Source organism: Chrysemys picta, chromosome 3, assembly GCF_011386835.1.
Source record: "Chrysemys picta bellii isolate R12L10 chromosome 3, ASM1138683v2, whole genome shotgun sequence".
NCBI lineage: Eukaryota > Metazoa > Chordata > Testudines > Emydidae > Chrysemys > Chrysemys picta.
Window position 1 is genome coordinate 186714541 of NC_088793.1, and position 23851 is coordinate 186738391.

General features: G+C 42.7%; 1 protein-coding gene across 1 annotated transcript in view; it reads left to right on the plus strand.

Annotated features, from left to right (window-relative positions):
* The first annotated feature begins 17838 nt into the window (after window positions 1-17838).
* The window catches only part of VRK2 (VRK serine/threonine kinase 2), a 96628-nt gene continuing 90615 nt past the window's right edge, over window positions 17839-23851 (plus strand). Inside the window, exon 1 of the mRNA XM_065589613.1 lies at window positions 17839-17858. The gene's annotated coding sequence lies outside the window, so the exon portion shown is untranslated. The remainder of the gene's footprint in view (window positions 17859-23851) is intronic.

Here is a 23851-nt window from a genome sequence, read left to right on the forward strand (position 1 = left end):
CAGTTCGGTGGAAAAAAATCTAGATGAGAGTGCAAAAAATGTATCTTTAGTGACATGTTGCAACCAAGGCTTTTATATGCCTTGAGGAGGTTTTCCACCAACAACCTGTAGTTGTCTGCCTTGTTGTTTCCGAGAAAATTTATTGCCACTAACTGGAAGGCTTTCCATGCCGTCTTTTCCTTGCCACGCCCGCATGGTCATATGTATCATCTCGAAGAAGTTCACGAATCTGAGGACCAACAAAGACACCTTCCTTTATCTTAGCTTCACTTAACCTTGGAAATTTTCCACGGAGGTACTTGAAAGATGCTTGTGTTTGTCAATGGCCTTGACAAAGTTCTTCATCAGACACTTGATGTGTAAAGGTGGTAACAAAATCTTCCTTGATTCAACAAGTGGTGGATGCTGAACATTTTTTCTCCCAGGCTCCAATGACTGTTGGAGTGGCCAGTCTTTCTTAATGTAGTGGGAATCTCTTGCATGACTATCCCATTCGCAGAGAAAACAGCAGTACTTTGTGTATCCAGTCTGCAGACCAAGCAAGAGAGCAACAACCTTCAAATCGCCACAAAGCTGCCACTGATGTTGGTCATAGTTTATGCACCTCAAAAGTTGTTTCATGTTGTCCTTCATATGGACTGCATGACCAACTGGAATTGATGGCAAAACATTGCCATTATGCAGTAAAACAGCTTTAAGACTCGTCTTCGATGAATAAATGAACAGTCTCCACTCATCTGGATCGTGAACGATGTTGAGGGCTGCCATCACACCATCGATGTTGTTGCAGGCTACAAGATCACCTTCCATGAAGAAGAATGGGACAAGATCCTTTTGACGGTCACGGAACATGGAAACCCTAACATCACCTGCCAGGAGATTCCACTGCTGTAGTCTGGAGCCCAACAGCTCCGCCTTACTCTTGGGTAGTTCCAAATTCTTGACAAGGTCATTCAGTTCATCTTGTGTTATGAGGTGTGCTTCAGAGGAGGAGGATGGGAGAAAATGTGGGTCCTGTGACATTGATGGTTCAGGACCAGAAGTTTCATCCTGTTCCTCTTCCTCGTCTGACTCAAGTGAGAATGATTCTGGTGCATCAGGAACCGGCAGTCCTTCTCCGTGGGGTACTGGGCGTATAGCTGATGGAATGTTTGGATAATGCACAGTCCACTTTTTCTTCTTTGACACACCTTTCCCAACTGGAGGCACCATGCAGAAGTAACAATTGCTGGTATGATCTGTTGGCTCTCTCCAAATCATTGGCACTGCAAAAGGCATAAATTTCCTTTTCCTGTTCAACCACTGGCGAAGATTTGTTGCACAAGGGTTGCAGCATATGTGTGGGGCCCACCTCTTGTCCTGACCTCCAATTTTGCAGCCAAAATAAAGGGTGATAGGCTTTCTTAACCATAGTGGTTATACTGCGCTTTTGTGGTGCAAAAGTCACTTCACCACAAACATAGCAGAAGTTATCTGCACTGTTCACACAAGTATGAGGCATCTCTGCTCACTTTGGCTAAACAGAAATGTGTCCCTTTGCAAAATCAAACACTGACAAATAAGAGAGCACGACACTGTATGATTTCTAGAGCTGATATAGGGCAATTTGTTCAGCAGAGTGATGTAAGCTTCATTATGATTGCATCATCCATGACTTCTAGGAATAACATGATGCAATTCATAGCATGTATGACGCAATACCAGCTTCAGATTGCATCGTTCATTGTTTTGCCTAAAAAGCAAGTACTGTCCAAACCCAGTCATAGATTTATTCATAGATCCAGTCAAAGATGTATTTTAGTCATTTCTGGTTTAAATTGAGATCCCTTCCCTTTATAACTCACTTATCCTCCGCCATTCCCAAGTCAAGGGTTGTATATACTGACCCAATAGCATATCTTGAAAACTAGAGCCAATCAACAATTTTAAGCATCATTTTCATTCTCAGTCACCCAGAATTAGTAAAGTTTGACTACATTTATTTCAGAAGCATTTTGGCTGTAGAGCAGTGTAATTTTTAACCTGGCCATTTCAAAGCTGAATGTTCCTGTTACAAGGAACATACTGAGTTCATGGGATTGGTGTGGAAGTCTTAAAGCCTCTCCCAGAGGAAAGTGAAGCAGTATCCAAAGTAAACATTCTAAGAATGTCACAAAACTGAGGTGATTTTTAGCTATAGCTATGTAAAATGGAAGTTTCCAGCAAGCTTGCCAGCAATCCGATATATACGTAATAAATCCAGTGACTGAGTCCTTAAAAAGGATAGTCTTTGGCTTTGGACTAGCAAATGCAATAAGGTATTTAAATATACCAAGATGCTGAAGATATTTCTGCTATGTACATTTTTATTTAAATCACAATTGTTAGCCTGTGACAATTCACCTATATGTCAGAGGTGATTTTATATTACATAAAATGTCAATAGGACTGAAAGGCAAATTGTTTTCAGAACTTTAATTTAAAACAATAAATTGGCTCAACTTAAAAAAGACAAAGTATCTTATTTGGATTTGCATTTCTAAATAGTAGAAATTTTAGTGATTACAGATCATAAACCTCTTGTTAAATTTTTTGGACCAAAAACAAGTATAACAGTTGTAGAAGCTGCTAAATTACAAAGACAGGCTCTGATGATAGTATCTTATCACTATGGGTGAGATTCTGCCAGCTTTACCCATGTTGAATAATACCTTACTCTGCAAGTAGCCCTGCAGAAATCAATCAAGTCACTGGGGCTCCATGCAGGTGCAGGGGTTTGCCTGAATGCTTCTCACTGCAGGCTGAAGGTACAATGTTACTCAGCATGAGTAAGGCTAGAAGAATATACGAGAACAGGCTCAAGCCATCTGAAACATACAGAAATGCTAAAGAATCTGCCCTCACCAAATCCAGTTTTCAGAATCTCTTTTTGGGAAGAATTTATCCAATCTTGCCAGAAAAATTATAGCAGAGACTGAAAATAATGCTATCCCCAAAATGATAATCCTTTGTATGGGGAAAGTTTAGATGATGAACAACTTTAAGACATAGATATCTGAAGAGGTGAACTCATAACTAGAGAGAGAGACTGAATTTTGGAATGTCTGTGTGTAGTACCAAAAACCTTTAGGCCCAGATGAAACCACTTGAAAGCCACACTGGAAGGGTTAAAATGAAAGCTGTCAGCAGAAACTAACTTTGGTGGCCAAATTTGTACTAGGTTATAGAGTTGATGAATGCACAGAGTGATGTGTACCAACAGGCCTGTAATGTGCTTGTCAGTGCATCCTGCTATCTTTTGAAATGTGTTAAGAACCCAGGCCAGAGAATGACAAGCAAATGTTCCTCATAACTGTATTTGATACAAAAGGTGGCCAAAGATGAATGCCTGAAGTCATACCAGCAAAACCACTTGAAATTCTGAGAAATGGGCTTGTTACATACAGATTTACAGAAGTCTTTTCAGACAATGACCCTCATTTCACATCTGAGAAACTCCAAAATATTCTTAAAGAAGAATGGTATGAAACATAAGTTTCTTACCCTCTTGAAGTGTTTTGTCCAAACTTTACTGAGCAAAAGGTATATCACTCAGGTATATCAGGGCAGGTCTTCACTACGGGGGGGGGGGGGGGGGTGTCGATTTAAGATACACAAATTCAGCTACGTGAACAGCGTACCTGAATTCGACCTATCGGAGCCGACCTACCCCGCTGTGAGGATGGCGATAAAATCAACCTCCGCGGCTCCCCGTCGACGGTGCTTACTCCCACCTCCGCTGGTGGAGTAAGAGCATTGATTCGGGGATCAATTGTTGCGTCCCGACGAGACGCGATAATTCGATCCCCAAGAGATCGATTTCTACCCGCCGATTCAGGCGGGTAGTGTAGACCCAGCCTCAGTCAGTTGGTAGCAAATGTTAACTTTTCTTACTGTGCTGAACCACAGACAAAAATGCAGAAAAGACCAGCTGAGTAATTTTAGAAACATCATTTTAGAACCAGACTTTCAGTCTTAGGACCTCATATAGCAAAACAATTATAAGAGGAACAAGTAGGAAAATGTGGAAGCAAAAGAGTGACAAACAATCAGGTATTTTCTTCTAAACAATAGAATCCTGGTTCTGTTGAAGTCAATGGGAGTTTTGCCCTTGACTTCAGTGTAACCACAGTTGCACTCCAGTCATTTCCAGGTAGGAGAAAAGAGGAAGAGGAATGAAATGTAAAGGTACTGTGTCCTGTAACATAAATGGTGAAATGATTGAAAGGTTTTGAGATAATTTATCTTTTAAATATAAAATATTTTGGAGAACTTGAAAAGAATAGGTTTATTTTATCCTGATTTGATAGACTGATTTGCATCATTGGGCAATGCAGAGGTTCTAGATATTATGCAATCTATTTTAGAGATCAAGTAAATAAATTATCTTGTGATCAATGAAACCAACGCATCTGTGTATAACTGGGAAACTTATTTTATATGGATTTGGGTATTAAATACACTTTTTGCATATTCATATATCTTAGTTCAGTAACTAAATGGGTTAATTTTCTAAGGTTATAGACATGCACTAAACTGGAATTCTTCTGGTATGTTGTGACTGCTTGGAAAAGCTTAGAACAGTATAGGTGATATGCTGTTGCAACTAATGTTCTAGTCTACACCCACCTTTAATTAGTTTAAAGACAGCAGTGCTTGAAAACTACTAGAAAAGTGTGCTCAGTTATAAGTTAGATAGTCTGTTCCTTTGATCTCTAACTCATTGGTTTAATAAAAAGCATGGGGATCATCATGTATCAGCAGGGTAATAGACTACACCATAGTTCCATGAGAAGCAAAATATTGATAAACATGGGTTTGTTTTGTTTTCCTTTAGCATCTCAGAATCCCGCTATGTATCCATTAACTGTGCCATTGTAAATCCTTTATCCTACCAAAAAGTGACAAAGAGTCCTGTGGCACTTTATAGACTAACAGACGTATTGGAGCATAAGCTTTCGTGGGTGAATACCCACTTCGTCAGATGCATGTCCTTTATCCTACCATCACTGAAGCAATGACTAAGTTATGTTCCAACTTTAACTAAATCCTAGAAACAACTAAAGGGAGAAATCTCAGTGCTGTGACCACACTAATAAAGTCCTCCTTTACTGCATGTGCCTGTATTCCACTTTTAACTTGTTCCTACTTCACAATAATAAGAGGTTTTAAACATTTTTACTACATATTCTCAAGCTTATTTTAAACAAAAGAGTTGCTCTTGTTAAAAGCAATAGTTTGATGCATAAACTACAAATGATTTATTTTTTTCCCCAAACCTAAAAAAATCCTTGAAAGATCTCACACATTAGCATCATAATATATGTCACATGGGACAATTCATCACATACTAGCTCATATGCACACCGTAAGATATGTTTTATATATAGTTTTTTGTCAAATAACATGTAAGCATGTTGCATGTGTTAATGGAGGCTAGTAAAACAGAATAATAATGCACTGGCTGAAGTTTTGGACTTTTCAACACTTTGTCTACACTTGTGTTTCCTATGCTGTGTTTCATGGCTTATTCAAATGTCAGCATGAAAATCACTCTTGTAAACAATGCCCTTTAAGCATTTATATTATTACTGTGCATTTTGAACATGATTGTTGATATTTTCTTTTTACAATCAATTAATGAAAAAAACACTCTGAACTATACAAAGGAGATAATGTCAGGATCTGACAGATGCTTTGCATGTGCAGTGCATTTATTGCAATATTTTCACTTGAAAGAGAAGCAGCAAACACATGTTTTTGTCCATTGCTCCTCAGTAAATATATTTCCCAAGGTCCTGGGGAAATCAATGAGAAAGCACTCAAAATATTCAAACTAGAATACAGTGATTAATCAATTTTTTAAAAAATTGAAAATCTTTAGCACTGATGCCAAAAGAAGAAAACTAGGTTATTTTTAGTTTTTTGTTTATAATATTCTCTTGAAATCTAGAATGGAGCATGTCTCTTGTGCTTATTCCAATAGTTAGATCTGAATTTCCTCCCTCTCCTCTCTTCTATGGACCTCGATGAAAGTATCAGCCCAGCTCTGGGAGTAGCATTTACTTGTTTATAGTCCATAATTCCAGGCCAACCCAGGATCCTGGAGGACCCCAAAGACAGAAAAGGTCATTTAAGTGATGCATCTTAGTAGATGAAGTTGGACTCATTTACACATGTAAGTCAATCCCATGTAGGATCTTAAAAATTCCTATGTTGCCGTGTGATTGAATAAATGCTGGGAGCAATCCAGCCACGCTCCCCCCTCACAAACACTTGTAGCTGTGAGGAAGGTGATAAAAATTATAGGGACTTTAAGAATGTACTCCTAATTCACTTCCCCTTTTCCTTAGTCTTGTCTCTGTCTTACTCAACTTCCATAGTAGTTTTCCTCTCCACTTGCTTCTTCCTTCCCCCATTTCCTGTTTCTCATGGCATATTGTTCTACTTCCTCTTCTTTCATTCTCTGGCCTTTACCCTTTACTGATCCAATTAGGGTGTTGAAGGATAGGCCCTCCTGCTTTTGGAAATTAACTTTCTCTTCCCTAACTGGTCTGGTTTGTTCTCTCTGTCTCCCCCCACTCCAGAGTTCATTCTATTACTGCTCCCTATTGATTGCTATAGAGACAGACAGCCATGCTAGAAGAAGACAGAGGGAGTAATGATCAGGCCATCAGGTTGGAGTGTTACAAGAGAACTGATCTTGTAAAGGAGATGCATGAACCAGGTCCTCATCTGGTATATATCAGCATCCCTCCATTGATGTCAGTGGAGCTACAGTGATTCATACCAGCTGAGGACCGGCCCATAATGTGCTGAGAAGTACAGCTACATATCTGCCATCAGAAACAGGGCCGGCTCTAGGCACCAGCAAAACAAGCTGGTGCTTGGGGCGGCATATTTTTAGGGGCGGCATTCTGGCGCATGCCATGCCGCCCCTAAAAATGTGCCCCGGCCTCCCTAACTCACATCCACTGCTGCCGCTCACGTGCCACGGCGCACGAAACAGTTGATTCGTGCGCCGCTGCTCCCCCTCCCTCCCAGGCTCTCAAACCTGGGAGGGAAGGGGAGATCCCGAGCAGCCGCGACGCGCGAAACAGCTGATTCGCGTGCCGCTGCTCCCCCTCCCTCCCAGGCTCTCAAACCTGGGAGGGAGGGGGAGATTCTGAGCAGTCGCGGCGCGCGAAACAGCTGTTTCGCGTGCCGCGGCCGCTCGGGATCTCCCCCTCCCTCCCAGGTTTGAGAGCCTGGGAGGGAGGGGGAGACCCCGAGTGGCCGCAGCGCACGCGCTGCTTCTCCCTCTCCCTCCCTCCTAGGTTTGAGAGCCTGGGAGGGAGGGGGAGCAGTGGCGCGCAAATCAGCTGTTTCGTGCGCCGCGGCCGCTCGGGATCTCCCCTTCCCTCCCGGGTTTGAGAGCCTGGAAGGGAGGGGGAGACCCCGAGTGGCCGCGGCGCACACGCTGCTTCTCCCTCTCCCTCCCTCCCTCCTAGGCTTGAGAGCCTTGGGGGAGGAGGCAGGGCTGGGAATTTGGGGAAGGGGCCAGGGGTGGGGTAAGAAAAAAACGGGGGGGGAGCGGCCAAAATTGTTTTTGCTTGAGGCGGCAAAAATCCTAGAGCCGGCCCTGATTAGAAAGATATAATCTCAACAAGATGTTTCAAGGAAGGTCTTTCAAGGATTACTGCAGTGGTTAAACCTAAGATCATGCCAAAATGTAGGTATGAAAGGAATCCATATAGGGTTACCCGTGCACTGAGTGAACAAAGAGAGGAAAGCAGCATGCGACAACAGTTAGAGGTGATAGATAGTGGTGTTAAAGACACTATGGTAGCTTGTCACATGCATATTCCTGGGACAGGTGCCTTGTGACAATACATAGTAGCACAGGCCTAATGTTCCCACTGGATCTAACAGGACCAAAGAAGTATGTAGAAATTAGACAATAGGATAAACTGTCATTGCTTCAAAATAAAATATAAAACATTATGAAGAATGCATATGTTCACACACATCCAAACAAATGTTTCTGAGAAAAAGCAACTTTGAGATTTCCATGTCCATAGTGAATAATTCAAAACTAAATTCAGTTCAGAATAATCTGTTTTCTCTGATGGCCCATTCAAATCTGACAATGAACTTTAACAGTCAGGCTTTTACACACATGTTTTGTTTTCTTTTGCCTGGTTCCCCTTAGACTGCAAAAGAAATCAGTGAACCAGAGTCAGTGCAACTGATAAACATGACCTGTCTTTTGTTAGGCACCAGCATGTCATGTATAGCTGTAAGAAAAGAATTATACAGGGTAAACATACTTCCCTATGTCAGGTGATTCTCCAGAGGGCTAGACCATTGGCAGAAGCAAAATAAGTAGCACCAATTGCAAGTCTGCAGCAGCATAGTTTGTATTCATCGTCAGGGTCATTAGCATAGACAGAATTTGCAATAGTCTCCCATAAACATATATACTCAAAACCACCAGAGATCAACAGGAAGGTGTTGAGAGGAGGTGATTTTGTATTTGCCTTAGTTAGAAATTAACACTTTGTTTAAGTCCCCGTCCCCATTATAATTTTTTCATAAGAACACTCCTACCATTGCCAGTCAACTGATCAGGATATACATGCTCTCTTTTCTGTACAAGCAAATATTTCAAACCCAGAGTATTTTTGCACTTTACCTAATGGCTTTGGGCAACATGCCTCAGTCTGGCAGCTGAGAAGAACATCCATCCTTTAACATTTAGACACTTGTCTAAATTCTGCTTTGTCTTACTGAGACTTATAATGACTATTTTTTGTCAATCTCTCTCTGACTGCTACATTATAACAACATCGAGCATTGACAACACAGTGTCATCTAGGGCAGCATGGTGCTCAAAATGATAGAGCTCCAACGAATAATCTAATTCCTTCGAGGGCTGCAGTTTAGTCCCTAGTGAAGCTGATCAGGAATCACAAGTACAGTTGCATTAGGACTGTATGCATAAACAATGGCTGCTCCTGAGAGCAATTGCTCTCTAAAGGAGGTGAGAGAAAACAAGAGAGGAGGAGCGTTTGAGAGGAGCCAGGCTACTTTTCAAGTATGGAATGATACCAGATATATGGGCAGCACCATTAGCATTTTGTATACATGCCTTTCTCAGAGGGATTGAAAGGCCAGGCAGTGCATTAATAGGGAGCCTCCCATCTTCTTTGTTTGATCAAGATGGCCTGAGATTGCTGGAAACTACAGCCCAAGCAGTGAAAGACTTGCTCAGTGGGAATTTGTATTTTGTGAAAGGGTGAAAGAAAAGAGTCTTACAGAAAGCACTACAGGGTGGAAGAGAGAGTCAGTGTTCTGAAGCATATCCTTAAAGTTGTGAGGTTCTTGAAATAAAGCCTCACATTAGCCAAAGAAAGAAACAGAGTACTGAGGAGTCAAGAAATATAGCAGGAATCTCAGGGAGTTGATTCTAGATTGGCTCACGCTTTCTTTGCCAGAATGAAGCTTAATTCTCAGAATACTATTTAGGAACTGGGGAAAAGAAATGTCCCCAAAGGACTAGAATTAGTATCTTCCCTTATGCATTTAAGTGGTAAGAAAGAGACTTCTAAAGGCCCTGTGAAACTCTGCTGCACAGCCAAAGGAACATAGCACCATAAGAACTGAAGTATGAGAAGATCCCATATATCTTTTGGGGAACTCTGAGAACTTAGAAACAGAAAAATGTCAGCATGAAAAGTAAGCATTTCTAATGCAACTAATTCTCGTCAGTGAGTGCCTTATGCAGGACAGCAGAGGTTTAGAGTCCGAATGTGAGTTATATGGGTTGCAAAGGTGTGTTGGATTAAACTTGAAATGTTGTATACATTTGGGCAACTATGCTCTATCTGAACTATTAAAATCAGCAGATAATGTCACCTGTTTCAAAGTTTAGGAGTAGGAAAAGATAAGCACATGTTTTGAGGTGGGGACTTGTGTTAATTTTAAATAGAACTGTTGTGGTAACCTGGGATCCAGACACATCTAAAGAACACACAAAGACTTGAGAGATAATACAGCTGAAAGGTCAGCAAGTTTCATGGATTCAGAGCATTTAAGACCAGGAGGGCCTCCTGAATCTAGTCTGACCTCTTGAATAACAAGATTTGGCACCCAAGAATTTCCAGTCGTCCTTATCTTGAGCCAAAGCTGACAGCAGAGATCCTGTAAATGCTATAACTTTGTCACTGATTTGCTGTGCCTATCATCCATTGGTCTATGTTATAATGTCCTGTAAGTGTAGTCTTTCCTGCAATACGGCTAGCCCATTGCAGATTTAACATCTTTACCAGAATTGTTCACCTTGGTGGCTTATTGCATTTTTACATGTCTTGTTAACAAATTTACAAGGAGCTTCTGTATGGATTTTCTGCCATCTATGAGAATATGGAGTGTAACTCCATCTTCTTTACATGTATTGTGTCTCTCATTTGGATTCAGATATCCTTCACTCTTGAACTGGAAGGTCAGCTCTACCTTAACACAGGGGGAGTGCCAGATGGTCACCCTCCATTGACATAGGATGCTATATCTATATGATGAAGTCATTGCTTCTACCGCATAGTGTACACACATGGATATTATGTAGTCCTCACATTGCTTATGATGGTTTGATGGATTAAATCTAAGTCAAGTCAATGTGATAATGTTATGCTATATAAATAAAGCTACTGTCTTTTTCTGCCAATAACAGGGAATCATGCCTACCCCGCTGAACTGCAAGTCTACTCCCCACATAGATCTCTCCACCAGAAGGGATAAGATCTCAGCTACTTCCCTGGCACCATTTCCCAAAACTTAAAGAGAGGTTCTATGGGGAGCGGTGGGAGAGACAGGCTGGGGTGGGCGTGGAGTGTGTGAGGAGGGCTGTACTTCATCCCTCCACTAGCCTCATGGAGCTTAACCAACCACACAAAAAGATAATAGAGCCCTGGGTAATGTGAATTAGGGCAAGGACCAAGAGTGACTGTTGGAACCCACTGACCAACTGATTCATTTGCTGTTGGCATTTAGTGAGGAGAGGTGATAGGGTAAATAAGAGAGCAAACAGAGACAAGAGCAAGGAGAGGAGGCATATCCAGGGATAGTCTGGGGTTGGTGTGTGTATAAATGAAGCTGCTGTAGGTCACCAACATTTGTGCAAAACAGTTGTCCCATTATCTATATTAAAAGCAGTAGTATGTGAAGACTGAGGCTACATCTTCACTACCCGCCTGAATCGGCGGGTAGAAATCGATCTCTCGGGAATCGAATTATCACGTCTCGTCAGGACGCAACAATCGATCTCCGAATCGACGCTTGTACTCCACCAGCGCAGGTAGGAGTAAGCACCGTCGACGAGGGAGCCGCGGAGGTCAATTTGCCGCCATCCTCACAGCGGGGTAAGTCGACTCGGATACGTCAAATTCAGCTACGCTATTCGCGTAGCTGAATTTGCGTATCTTAAATCGACCTCTCTCCCCCGCCCCCCCCGTAGTGAAGACGTAACCTTTGTTCCTTAAGTAACAGAAAATAGGCAAAAAGGAAGACATGTCTCTGGATTACTGCAAGTGATATTTGTATCCTTAAGGAATTTGATGAAATACCCTCCTGTGCCAACCTTTTCCCCACAAAGGCTCAATTTGATGAACTACTCAACTATAGTGTGTCAGTGTAGTGATATAATGACAGTGTCAGGGACATACACACTTACATAAGGCAACAAGATTGTTCTATCATCTGATACAAACAGAAAAATTCTAATGAGCTCAGTGGAATTTCCAGTTACTTTAGTTACAATGTTTTAATTTTAGACTGATTTTATCACCCTTGTGCAATTTACCAACCGATGTCCCAGCCACTTGTATATGGGACACTAATTGAAACTGATTCTGTGCAGCTCAGGAAGAGAGGGGCATAGGTGGTTTCTACCATGGCCAGAGCAGCCTTCAGCTTAAGTCAAAGGAGTCAAAGATGCTGATCTAACTTACAGAAGTCTTCCAGGCTATATAGGAGCTGCAGAAGAGCCCAAAACCTGTAAATTGCACTTCTCTGCATCCTGTCCCAGGCATAACCCCTTTTCACCCTCATCTCCCACCGTCAGGGGCCCCAAACACTGGGGGCTGAAAGGGTGGATTATGTAGGGACATTTACATCAGCTCTCTGCAGCTCCTGTGACAGGGGAAGTCTCCCTCTGCCACTTGTGGTTCTTTTTAGCCCCTGTACGTTGTCAGAGCAGCATCTAGGTGCCCTAGTGGGGACAGAATTGACCAAGAGCTCTATATATGCATATTTAAATTTGAGATGCACTGGATCACTTAATACATTGTTTCCATCTCTAAATACTGTGACAGCTTTATAAAATATGGCCCTGATCCTGCAGCACCCGCTCACTCAGAATGTTCAAAATGAAGTCCTGCTTTCCTATTGATTACTACTGTACTGTTCCTTTAAGTAAAACAAGACTAGCATTGTAAACAGATTATTGTTTCTAGGACAACATACAGTTCAACTTTTTACTCTTCAACACAACACATGAAAGGGTGGCTACAAAGATACAATTATTTCATTTTGCTAAGTTTACCAACATTTATAAAAGCAAATATGACCTTCAGCTTGAACACACCTTGCATTTAGGCCATGTCTACACTAGGAGTGCTTTACCAGTATCGCTATGTCAGTATACTGGTGAATTAGTCCTTGTGTGGACACAGCTTATACTGACAAAATTGCACTTTGGCCAGGATAGCGTATTCCAGGGGCCCTGGGCAAAAGCACCATTTGCCCATAGAACTGTGTCTACCCAGCTATGTCGGTTGGGGATCACACCCCTTCACTCCCTTAACCAACAAAGTTACGTTGGAAGAAGTTTGTAGTCAACACACAGTTTGTGCCTCTGGCATTAAATTCCACAATCCAGTTGTTAGCTGCATATTGGTCATTATTACTTAAACAAAATCATACATATAATATCCTGAGGATATCCAAAATGTAATAGATTGCATGTGGATGATTCAATAACCTAATGCGGAATATGTTACTTCATATCTATAGTTAAAATGGCAAAATAATGTCACATGGATTTGAGGGTTTAGATGTGGATATTTATATTTAGGTACCTGGGACCTCTGTAAGGAGCTCTGGATAGGCTAACTCTTGCGGCGCTCTTTGCAGGATTGCAGCTGAAGTATGGGAATCTAGAGTATGTTATGGACAGTGTTCAAATGCCATGCCAATAGGTAGCTAGACCTGAATTAGAATTAGGAGCCCCAGACTTAAACCAGGACCCTATTGTGCTACAGACTGTACAAACAAAACAAAAAGACTATCCCTGTCTCAAAAGAGTTTTGTTTCTTGTGATTATAGGTTCTATATGGGATAGGTAACTGTGTACTGAGCAGGTCCCAGCCCTGGTTGGGCCTCTGGCTGCTACCATTATACATATAATATTTATGTGGAAGGTCAGAATAAATAGAAATAAATGTAAACGCTAGTACAATCTCTCTAGTAGTACCACTCACTTTTGAAAGGCTTTTAAATGGCAGGAAATCATAGTTATCAAAATTAAATACGCTGTTGGGATATTTTATAGTGTGTTAATTAATAGATGCCTAGATGCATATCTAGAGCTTATGTGTCATATGAGCATTTTACAAAAATTCTTGGATCTGAATAATACAGTTATTATGTACATTCTGGGCTGGTGCCAGCCAACCCCAATACGTCAGAAATATATTGTAAGATATCTATTCATAATCAGCAAAGACATATATTATCATGATGATTGATTCATAACGTGCAGATTTTCATGTTCAAAGTGGAGAGATGAGTGTTGTCCAGTGAGTTGTGCACAGGACTGGGAGGAAACCAAGTTTCTATTCCTGCCCTCTGCATGCCTCTCATGCTCCCCACTACATGTTTCTCCCTGCTGCTGACTCCATTAGTCTGTCTAATTAGTCGTTTTTGCTTTAAGATGGCTTTGGAGGGCCATTGAGATCATTCTTTGCTCCCCGCACCCCCCATGCATAAATGCACTCACTTTAAATTAAGGAAAAGGGAGAGAGACACACATTTGGGCCTCTGCTGTGCGAGAAGTGGAGCTCAGCTTCTTGCGTTGGGAGTCTGTGCCTCAAAAACATTTCCAAGGGACCCTTCTGTATGCTAGGTATAAAATCTTGGCTACACTGAAGCAAAGCTCCCACTGACTTCAATGGGACATGATTTCAACCCAGAAATCTTGGGACTCTTAGGGTCCCATCTCTCAGGGGACCTTCAGTGCACTCTGGTGAATTCTAAGTTAATAATGCTTTTACTCTGAAACTTTGCTGTGCTTTTCAACCTAGGATCTCAGACATTATTAGAACAAACCTCACAACACACCTGTCAGGTGGGAAAGCATGATCCCATTTTACTGATGATGAAACTGAGGCACGGTGTGCCATAATGACTTGCCCTGGATTACACAGCATGTCCATGGCAGAACTAGGAATAGAATCTTATATTTCGAACTCCTAGTCCCTGCTCTAGCAGCTAGTGCATGATCTCAAAGGTATGTTTACACAGCAATTAAACACCTATGGCTGGCCCAGGTCAGATGACTCAGGCTTGTGGGGCTCAGGCTGCTGGGCTATAAAATTGCAGTGTAGATGTCTGGGCTCAGGCTAGAGCCAGCGCTCTGGGACCCCAGGAGGGGGAGGGTTCTAGAGCCTAGGCTCCAGCCTGAGCATGAATGTGCTGAGTCTGAGTTAGCTGACCCCGGGCCAGCTGTGGCCGTGCCACGGATCTTTTATTCCAGTGTAGACATACCCTCTTTCTTGCATCAAGTAAGTGAACTGGCAGGTCAGCAGCTGAGCCAGCTCTTCAGCAGGCAACTGGTCAGTGGGCTGGAATGAGCATAGCAGGAATAGCTTATAGTTTTCATACAGCCCGCTGATGCAGCAGCCGCCTCCCAGTATTGTAAATGAGGGCAAGTCCTCCCAGTTCCCTTCCCCTGGCACCTGCATCCATGATTATACTATTGTGTATACATCGTCCCTTAAATCCCAGCAATATACTCTCAATTCAGTAGTTAAAGCATCTATGTAGCATACTGTAGTAAAACAAACAGCTGTACCCTACCCAGAATAATTCAAACCTCCGAATGAAATACTAAAATGAATCTCTATAGTGAGTCTAGCTTTATTGCATAGAGAGATGAGTCCAGGAAGACTGTACACACAAAAGCATTATTTTTTGATGGAAGCATAATACTTAGATTTCAGGAAGCAGTTGTGGTTGGTTTTCTGTGCTCTACTTGTAGGCTACAATAGCGTGTACCCAGCTGTCTCTTTTACACGGGTTTATGTATCACCGAATGTATTATTTATACCTGTAAAGGAGAGAGTAGCACAAAAGTCAGAACTCAGTTACATATTGTTTATGAAGTGAGATATCAGTGCTATTGTGTCAAAAAATTTAGTTTCATTAGTGGGCTTCTCTGTAATCGAAGGATAACAAAATCAGACCTTCAATTAATAGTGTTGAGATATCTCCCTTCCCAAAAATATTAGAATTTGTATTGATTTAATGGGCTGTTACTTTTAAAGTGACTGTTTTTAAAGAGTTGTACATAGTTGGCTTTATTACTACAAAAGAACTGTCAAGTGTGGAAGTATGGAATTATTGTACTTACATTAAAGAAAATTAAGGCAGAATGCCCATCTTTTTAACTTTATGTTCCTTTAATAGGCATTCATTCTTCATATTTTCCTTTCAAATATAAGAATGTTTGAAAGGCATAAAACAGGTTCATTTTAATAAGAGAAAATAAGAAGACTGCCATATAGAAAATGACTAAATTATGCTCAGTTTAGGGGTTTCACTTCTCTTTTTTGCCTCAGGCTTTTTGGGACATTAAGGCCATGTTATAAATCCTGGTCAGTGTTTTTTCTAAAGAGCAGAAATGAGAGTTTATTAGCATCACAGTGGTTGCCTCAATAATGACAAAACAGTTGCTCATTACTGCTCATTAGATTCATATTAGATTCATTTGCAATAGCAATACATCTTCCATTCATACTCGATTGCAAAACAAGAGATATGATTTGACACCTGCTGTAGTACAGAATTCATTACAAAGTAATAATACAAATAGGAATTCAAAGGATGGACTTACACTTGCCTCACTGATGGTTCTAAAATGTATGTCATTTAATGTAGAATTTGTATAGGATAAATAAACACAGCAGGCAATCAATTTTTTCAAGCACTATATACATTCTCATAAAATATTACACACACACATATATATTTATTTATTTGTATATGTAGGTAAATGTGAAAGGCAGATGAACAGATGAAAATTATTAGACTACATGCAGCATATTGTATATACACACACGCGCACACACACAGACACTTCAGTGACTGAAGTAATGTTCCAAGCTGGTAGTATTTCCAATATACAAATTAAAATATCTATTAATTTAGAGATTCAGAATGAAAAACAAAAATTAAAAGGCATGTTTTCTTTAAAATATCAGGTTAAATAAACAAAGGATAAAATTTCCCCTTGGTTATCGCAAGCAAGCCCCCCCTCCACTCCCCTCCAGGTAGAATCTGACCCCAGGAATTTACTTAAATTGTTCTTCTTAAATGCCATTACATTCATTTATATTAACACTATATTGCTGCTACTATATGTTCATACTTTAATTGTATCAAAACTGACTTACTGATTATGATGCTATTGGGCTGACTATCTCCTTCCTGTGTAAAAGACCCACAGGAGAGGGGGGAAAAGTGATTCAAAACATCTTGAGTTCTTGCCTACTTCACCCCTCATGGACGATGGGGTTTATGGCTCCACTGAGATAGCTGGAGATCTTGAGACCCTGCAGAGCCTAAGAATTCAGGAGCAGGTGGTTTCCAAGTCTCAGCCTTGCATATCCTCAGACAGTGCATATGAAGTTGCCCTGGACCCTGCTGCTCCTAGCAGCATAATTTATTCAGGTGCTGTTACAATGCATTTTCCCTCCTTGCCACCAAGAAGCAGAAAAACAAGAGCAACATTAATTTCCATCATTTTTTATTATTCCATTTTTCCATGCATACAAAGGAGCAGGGCATGTAAAGCAGTTCTGTCTTCCCAGACACCCCTCACACACACTAAACCCCTCAAATGAAGGGGCTTCTATGGTCTAGCGGGGTGGACACCCACTCCTGCCCTGAGGGGTTGAAAAAGCCCTGCAGAGGGCTGGGGCAGGGCAAGGTAAAACCCTGGCTGATTGGGGGAAGTGGCTGCAGCTGGGCCACATCCTAATCAGAGCCCAGATGGCCTATATAAGAGGCTGGGAGCCAGGAGCTTAGTAGAGTTTCTCTGCTTTCAGAAAGAGAAGGGTCTGGCTGTAGGGGGCTAGACAGGGTACCTGTAGTGGAGCAGGGCTGGGGAAAGGCTGAAGAGCTCCAGCCTGGATAGCCCTAGGCTGTGGCCTGGTAGTAGGCCAAAGGGTACTGGGGGTTGCAGAGGGCAGCCCAGGGCTAGGCTAAGGCAGCAGGTCCAAACCCTCCTTGCCAGTGATGAGTGGCCTATACTGCAGTCTGCCCCAGGGAGTGGGGGCTAGTTGGTGACTGGCAATGGCCTAGTGCTGAGGCAAGGTGGGGATAGTGGGTGGGGGTTCCCCAGGGAGGAGAGACCTAGCGTGTGAGGGTATTGCCAGGGGGTAGCACCCAGAGCAAGGGGCACCGGGGTCCTAGGAGGGACACGGGAGCCAGTGCAGAGGACAAGGTGGATCACTGGCCTGCAGAGGGTACTCCAGAGGCTGGTGAGCTAATTCCCTGGATGACCAGCAGGAGGTGCTGCAGGGGTGAGTCCGCTCCTCTTACATATGGGCTCAAAAATGTCAAGAGACACCCTACAAAATTAAAGTAGCTCCATTACTCCACCTCTAGGAAGAAGAATTCTCCTCCACATCTTCTTTTAAGCCAATATCTTACATGTCAGTTCCCAGTTATTGATTTGTAGAAGGGCTATACAGGATACTTTTTATGGATGTTGGGGTAAACAGTTGTTTGGGAACCACTTTGATTTTGTGTCCTACTTTGTTCAGTTTTAGGGGCCTTTTCTATCCCTTGGCCACTGTGCAGCAGAGGGGTGCCATTATTTAGACGCACTCCATTTTGATACGCTAACTGAGCTTGCTACAGCAGAATTGGCTAAAAGCATCCAATGCTATCTAAATTGTTTTAGACATGAAATCATGGACTTGACAATTGATTTCATACTTAAGAATTCCAGTGGTGAGCTGGAGCCGGTTCGCACGAACCAGTTGTTAAATTTGGAGCAGTTTTAGAACCGGTTGTTAACCTGCTTTCCTGCGAGGAGGGGGCGCTGTGGCTTTGATGGGCTCTGGCTGGGAAGTGATGTAATTCCTCCTCCATCTGCTGGGGGCGCTGCGCTGCCCCGATCCCTGGCCCTGGGGCTCCCGCTGCTGCCTGGTGGGTCCCCAACTGCCCTGCCTGCAGCCAGCCCCTGCCCCACGCCCCTGTCTGCAACTGGCCCCATGTCCACTGGTGCCCTGCAGTTTCCAGGGCAGTAACCCTGCTTCAATGAGGTGGTCAGGGAGCAGCTGGGACACACATGTGCACACTCTAGGGTGACCAGACAGCAAGTGTGAAAAATCAGGATGGGGGTGGGGGGGTAATAGGAGCCTATATAAGAAAAAGACCCAAAAATTGGGACTGTCCCTTTAAAATCGGGATATCTGGTCACCCTAGCACACCCCCAGGGAGTAGCGGGGACCCACACATGTGAAACGGAGCTCATTTCTAGTTCAGACCCATCTTTTTAAAAAAGAACTTTAGGTAGGGTTAACATACATCCATATTTTCCCAGACATGTCAGGCTTTTTGGTTCTTAAATCGCCGTCTGGGAGGAATTTTTAAAATATGGACGTAGGTAACCCTATTGGTACAAAAAATACATACTGTGGCACATCCCTTAAATCAGAACTTTTTATAGGGAACCGGTTGTTAACCTCTTGGCAGTTCATCACTGACAAATTCCCATTGGAAGATTACCAAAAACTTAATTCCAGGATTCCATAATAAAGGTAGAATTTAAATAAAATAGTGACTGAGATAGACAGACAGACATAAATTGGGTCAGTCTTTATAGAGTGGTCTCAGATTCTGGTCTGTAAATTTTTGCAGATGTTTTGGTTTAATTTGCATCTCCATTACTGGTCGACATAGGCAACACTGGGGGTATGGGAAATTTCTTTATTCTTACCCATTTGGTAAGAATGGGGCAACTAGGCCAATATTTTCAAACCTGGGTGCCTTGTGAAGCACCTAAAACCATATTCAGGCACCTGCTCAAAAGTGGTTTGACTTTCAGAGGTGCTGAGCAATCACTATTATCAATGGGAGCTGCACCTTACAGGGCTGCCAAGTGGCAGACATCTTGCAGCCCCATCATGTATCCCCACAGACTGGCTTTGGGCTGCTGGAATGGCCTAGAGGTGCTACTACTGACCCTGTTAGAGACTTCTCTACAGCCAGCCAGGCTGCCGCCTGTCTCGCAGCTCCCCTGCTGGCTCTGAATGGGGATTCGGGGATTGAGCAGCCAGCAGTGGTGGGGGCAGAAAGTGAGGCGTGTCTGGCACTAGCCACAGGCTCTGCCAGCCATCCCGCTCCAGCTACCCCCAAGTTCGCCACCCCCAACAGCACCATCCAGCTTCTCCTTAAACTACCCCAGACACCTTCTAAAGAGACCCTTACCAGGGCCCTCCCAATCAATGCCCGACACCCTCCAGGACCCACTCCAGCACCAACAAACACATTCCTCCCCGAGCTCAGCTACAGCTATCAAGTTTTGTACAGCTCTATATCCTACTTCCTCCCACTGGTGGGGTCAGGTTGTGTAGTGTATAGCTATGTGCTACTTACTTGAAAAATATGCAAATTAACTCATTAAATGATTTGCATGAAATGTCATACATGGAGCTGCTCAAAACCTGGTGGCTATTTGGAAATTCTGAAGTAAACTCAGCTAACCCTGTGTGCTAACTTTTGCCAAATGCCACTTTTTTTTTTTAATGGTGATCATGTGTGTATTATGACAGAGACCTTTACTTGAGAAGTGGTAAGCAGATGAGGTAATTTCTTCTTCATTTAACAGAGTTTACTCCATCACTTTCTTGCTGTTTGCAGTTTTTCTTCTCAGTGGGAGTCCTTTTGCAGTAACAGTGGCACCTACTGAATGACCCCCAGGAGCACTCTAATTGTATTCTTGGAAGGGAGGCTGCTTTCTTCACACTCACCTCCTGCCACAATGCACTAACAATATATGTTAAAAAAAAGTGCCCATGTAAAACTACATTTCTAAAAGGCAAACAAACATTCATTCTCTTTTAAAATGGGCACTTTATTATCTCAGGACCTTTGGTTACTGTACAGTATTATTTAAATGCTGCCTCAGATTTGTGACTCCTGTGTCCCTGCTTGTCATAGGGACATAACATTCAGTTACTGCTGAAGGAACATTTAAAAACAGACTGATTTTGGTGTAATCAGTCATTGGAACTGCAGCTTTAAAACTTGGTTTCCAAGATTCCCTATATTAGAAAAATCACATGATGTCCTAGCAGAGAGTGGTGTGACAGTCAGTTGAGTAAATTAGTGTTTTTAAAATAAATTATTAAAGATACTATCAATAATGAATTACTAAAGAAAGCAAACTATCAGCTACTATTACCCTTAATACCAAACAAAACTCTTCATTATCCTTCTTTACATAACTTGTGGCTCCTCTTCTGCTACTGACTCCATGTGGGTGCACTGCACTGAACAGTCAGTTGCAGGATGGGGGCCTAAATTATCAACTTGTGCACTGCATTCATGTGCACTCTGGAAACCAGAACACTGGACATATTATACAGGCTATTTAAAACTGTGTAGCTAATTTTTAAATGTTCACCAAAATGAAAGTGGCCTGAATTTTCATTAACATGCAGGAGTTTCCTAATTTCTCCTGGGAGAAGAGGAGATGGAGTCCACCTTCTTTCCTTCTGGACAAGATCTGAGAAATAACAATGCAAATATATTAATATTGCATAGTCAGGGCTACTTTTTATTAATATGCTATTAATATAATGACCTTTGCACTACATTTAATGATCATGAAGATCAATATTTATTCTGAGGTCAGGGGGAAAAAAATCAATCCTGCAGTAAAATGAGTCATATTTAATAGATCCCATCACAATAATTAAGTTTATGTATAAAAAGTAGCATTGATATGTGAACAATGAATGCTATGACAGATGGGTTTTGTCTCTCAAATAGATGGATAATATGGGAAATTAAAAGACCTTTCTTTCTGAGCACTTTGACAAATTCTTCCTTGTGACCCTAAAACTCTTTGCTAGCAATACTATTATATAGGAAAATTGGAAGCCATTGCTTCTTGTAGACCCAGAAGAAGCAGTGTGCTATTACTTCGACTCTTGCTGTTCCTTCCTTTCCTTTCTTGGCTGCCCTTTCAAATGACTGTTATGGTAGATATTGCTTGGACATCATGGAAGCTTAGCAATGTGCCTCTTGCTTTCCAGTAATTTATTTAATTTTACTCCTAGCTTATAATGTGCAATGGATGCCAATGAGGAACAACATACTTTTTAACTGCTTACATGGGAAACTAGTTCTAATTCATCACATTCCATTATAAGGTAACAGATAATACCAGCCAATCAGATCATAGCAACAGTAATAATCCTTACATACTACCTCTCATCTGAGGATCTCAAAGTGCCTGAAACAAGTCTTGTCATTCCCCATGAGATGGATAAAATGATAGCTAAGAAGTGACTTGTATAAAGTCACAGTTAGTTAGTGGAAGAACCAGAATTAGGACTCCCAGAATTATTCCCACAGTGAAAATAACTCCCAATCCCAAGGCTGTTGCTCTAACCACTAGAAAACATCTCCTCCCTGCAGATGCAATAAAAGATGCCCTGCCCAATGACAACAATAGCTCTGTTATCATTTTCTACATTTTTGAAAGTAGATGAATGAGGAAAAAAAGTTTTTCCATGCTGATATGTAGTTATTATATACATGTATGTACACTGGAAAACCACATGTGCAAATACACACAAAATAGAGTGTACATTAAGTGCCTGCTTCTCCTCTATTACAATGATGTACATTAGGAGTAATGTAATGCAAATGAAGTTACACAAATTGTGAGGAGTTGGATCACAGAAACCCTCTTGGGAGCTGCCACCTGATGTGCCAAGGCTACTTCTACCCCTGCTTTCTCTGCCAACTCGGGACACCAGCACCCTGTCTTGCTGAGCCAGACACGGCTGTCTGCTCCAACACAGACCCAGGGTCTGAATTACTTGCCCCAAAGCTGCAGACTTAACTGAAAGCAGCTTACAGAAGTGTTCCTGCCTTTAAACACTGAGGGTACGTCTACACTACGAAATTAGTTCGAATTTATAGAAGCCGGTTTTATTGAAATCGGTTGTATACAGCCGATTGTGTGTGTCCACACAATAAAATGCTCTAGGTGCTCTAGTCGGCGGACCGCGTCCACAGTACAAGGCTAGCGTCGACTTCCAGAGCATTGCACTATGGGTAGCCATCCCACAGCTATCCCACAGTTCCCGCAGTCTCCGCCGCCCCTTTGAATTCTGGGTTGAGATCCCAATGCCCGGATGATGCAAAACAGTGTCGCGGGCGGTTCTGGGTACATGTCGTCAGGCCCCTCCCTCCCCCGTCACAGCAACGGCAGACAATAGATTCGCGCCTCTTTACCTGGGTTACCTGTGCAGACAACATGGAGCCCGCTCAGCTGAGCTCACCGTCACCATATGTCCTCTGGGTGCCGGCAGACGTGGGACTGCATTGCTACACAGCAGCAGCTGCTAACTGCCTTTTGGCGGTAGACGGTGCAGTAGACTGGTAGCCTTCATCGGCGATCTGGGTGCTGGCAGCCGTGGGGCTTGCCTTTTGGCAGTAAATGGTGTATTACGACTATTAGCCGTCCTATTACAAGTCGGGTCATCGCACGTTAGCAGAGTCTTCCCCGAGCAGCCGATTGTGCAATAGGCCTGAAGACCATCATCATACGCCGCCCCGTATTTGCTGCCAAGCACCCAGAAAGATGCCGAGGGCTATCAGTCACGCTGCACCGTCGTCTTAAGATGTAAAAAATAGATTTGCTCTGTATTCATTTGCTTCCCCCTCCCTCCGTCAAATCAACGGCCTGCTAAGCCCAGGGTTTTTAGTTTAATCTTTGGGGGGAACATTCTGTGTGACAGTTGTTTGTGTTTCTCCCTGATGCACAGCCACCGTTCTTGATTTTAATTCCCTGTGCCTGTACGCCATGTCGTCACTCAGCCCGCCCTCCCTCCTTCCCCTTGTCCGTCAGATACTACGTTTGCGCCACAGCTCAGAGAGCCGAGAAGCGGTTCGCGCCTTTTCTTTGAATTCTGGGTTGAGATTCCAATGCCCGGATGATGCAAAACAGTGTCGCGGGCGGTTCTGGGTACATGTCGTCAGGCCCCTCCCCCCTCGTCACAGCAACGCAGACAATAGATTCGCGCCTTTTTACCTGGGTTACCTGTGCAGACAACATACCACGGCAAGCATGGAGCCCGCTCAGCTCAGCTGAGCTCACCGTCACCATATGTCCTCTGGGTGCTGGCAGACATGGGACTGCATTGCTACACAGCAGCAGCTGCTAACTGCCTTTTGGCGGTAGACGGTGTAGCATGAGTGATAGCCATGGGGCTGGCAGCCGTAGGGCTGCATTGCACCAGCCCCTTGCCAGGCGATGGTATATTATAAC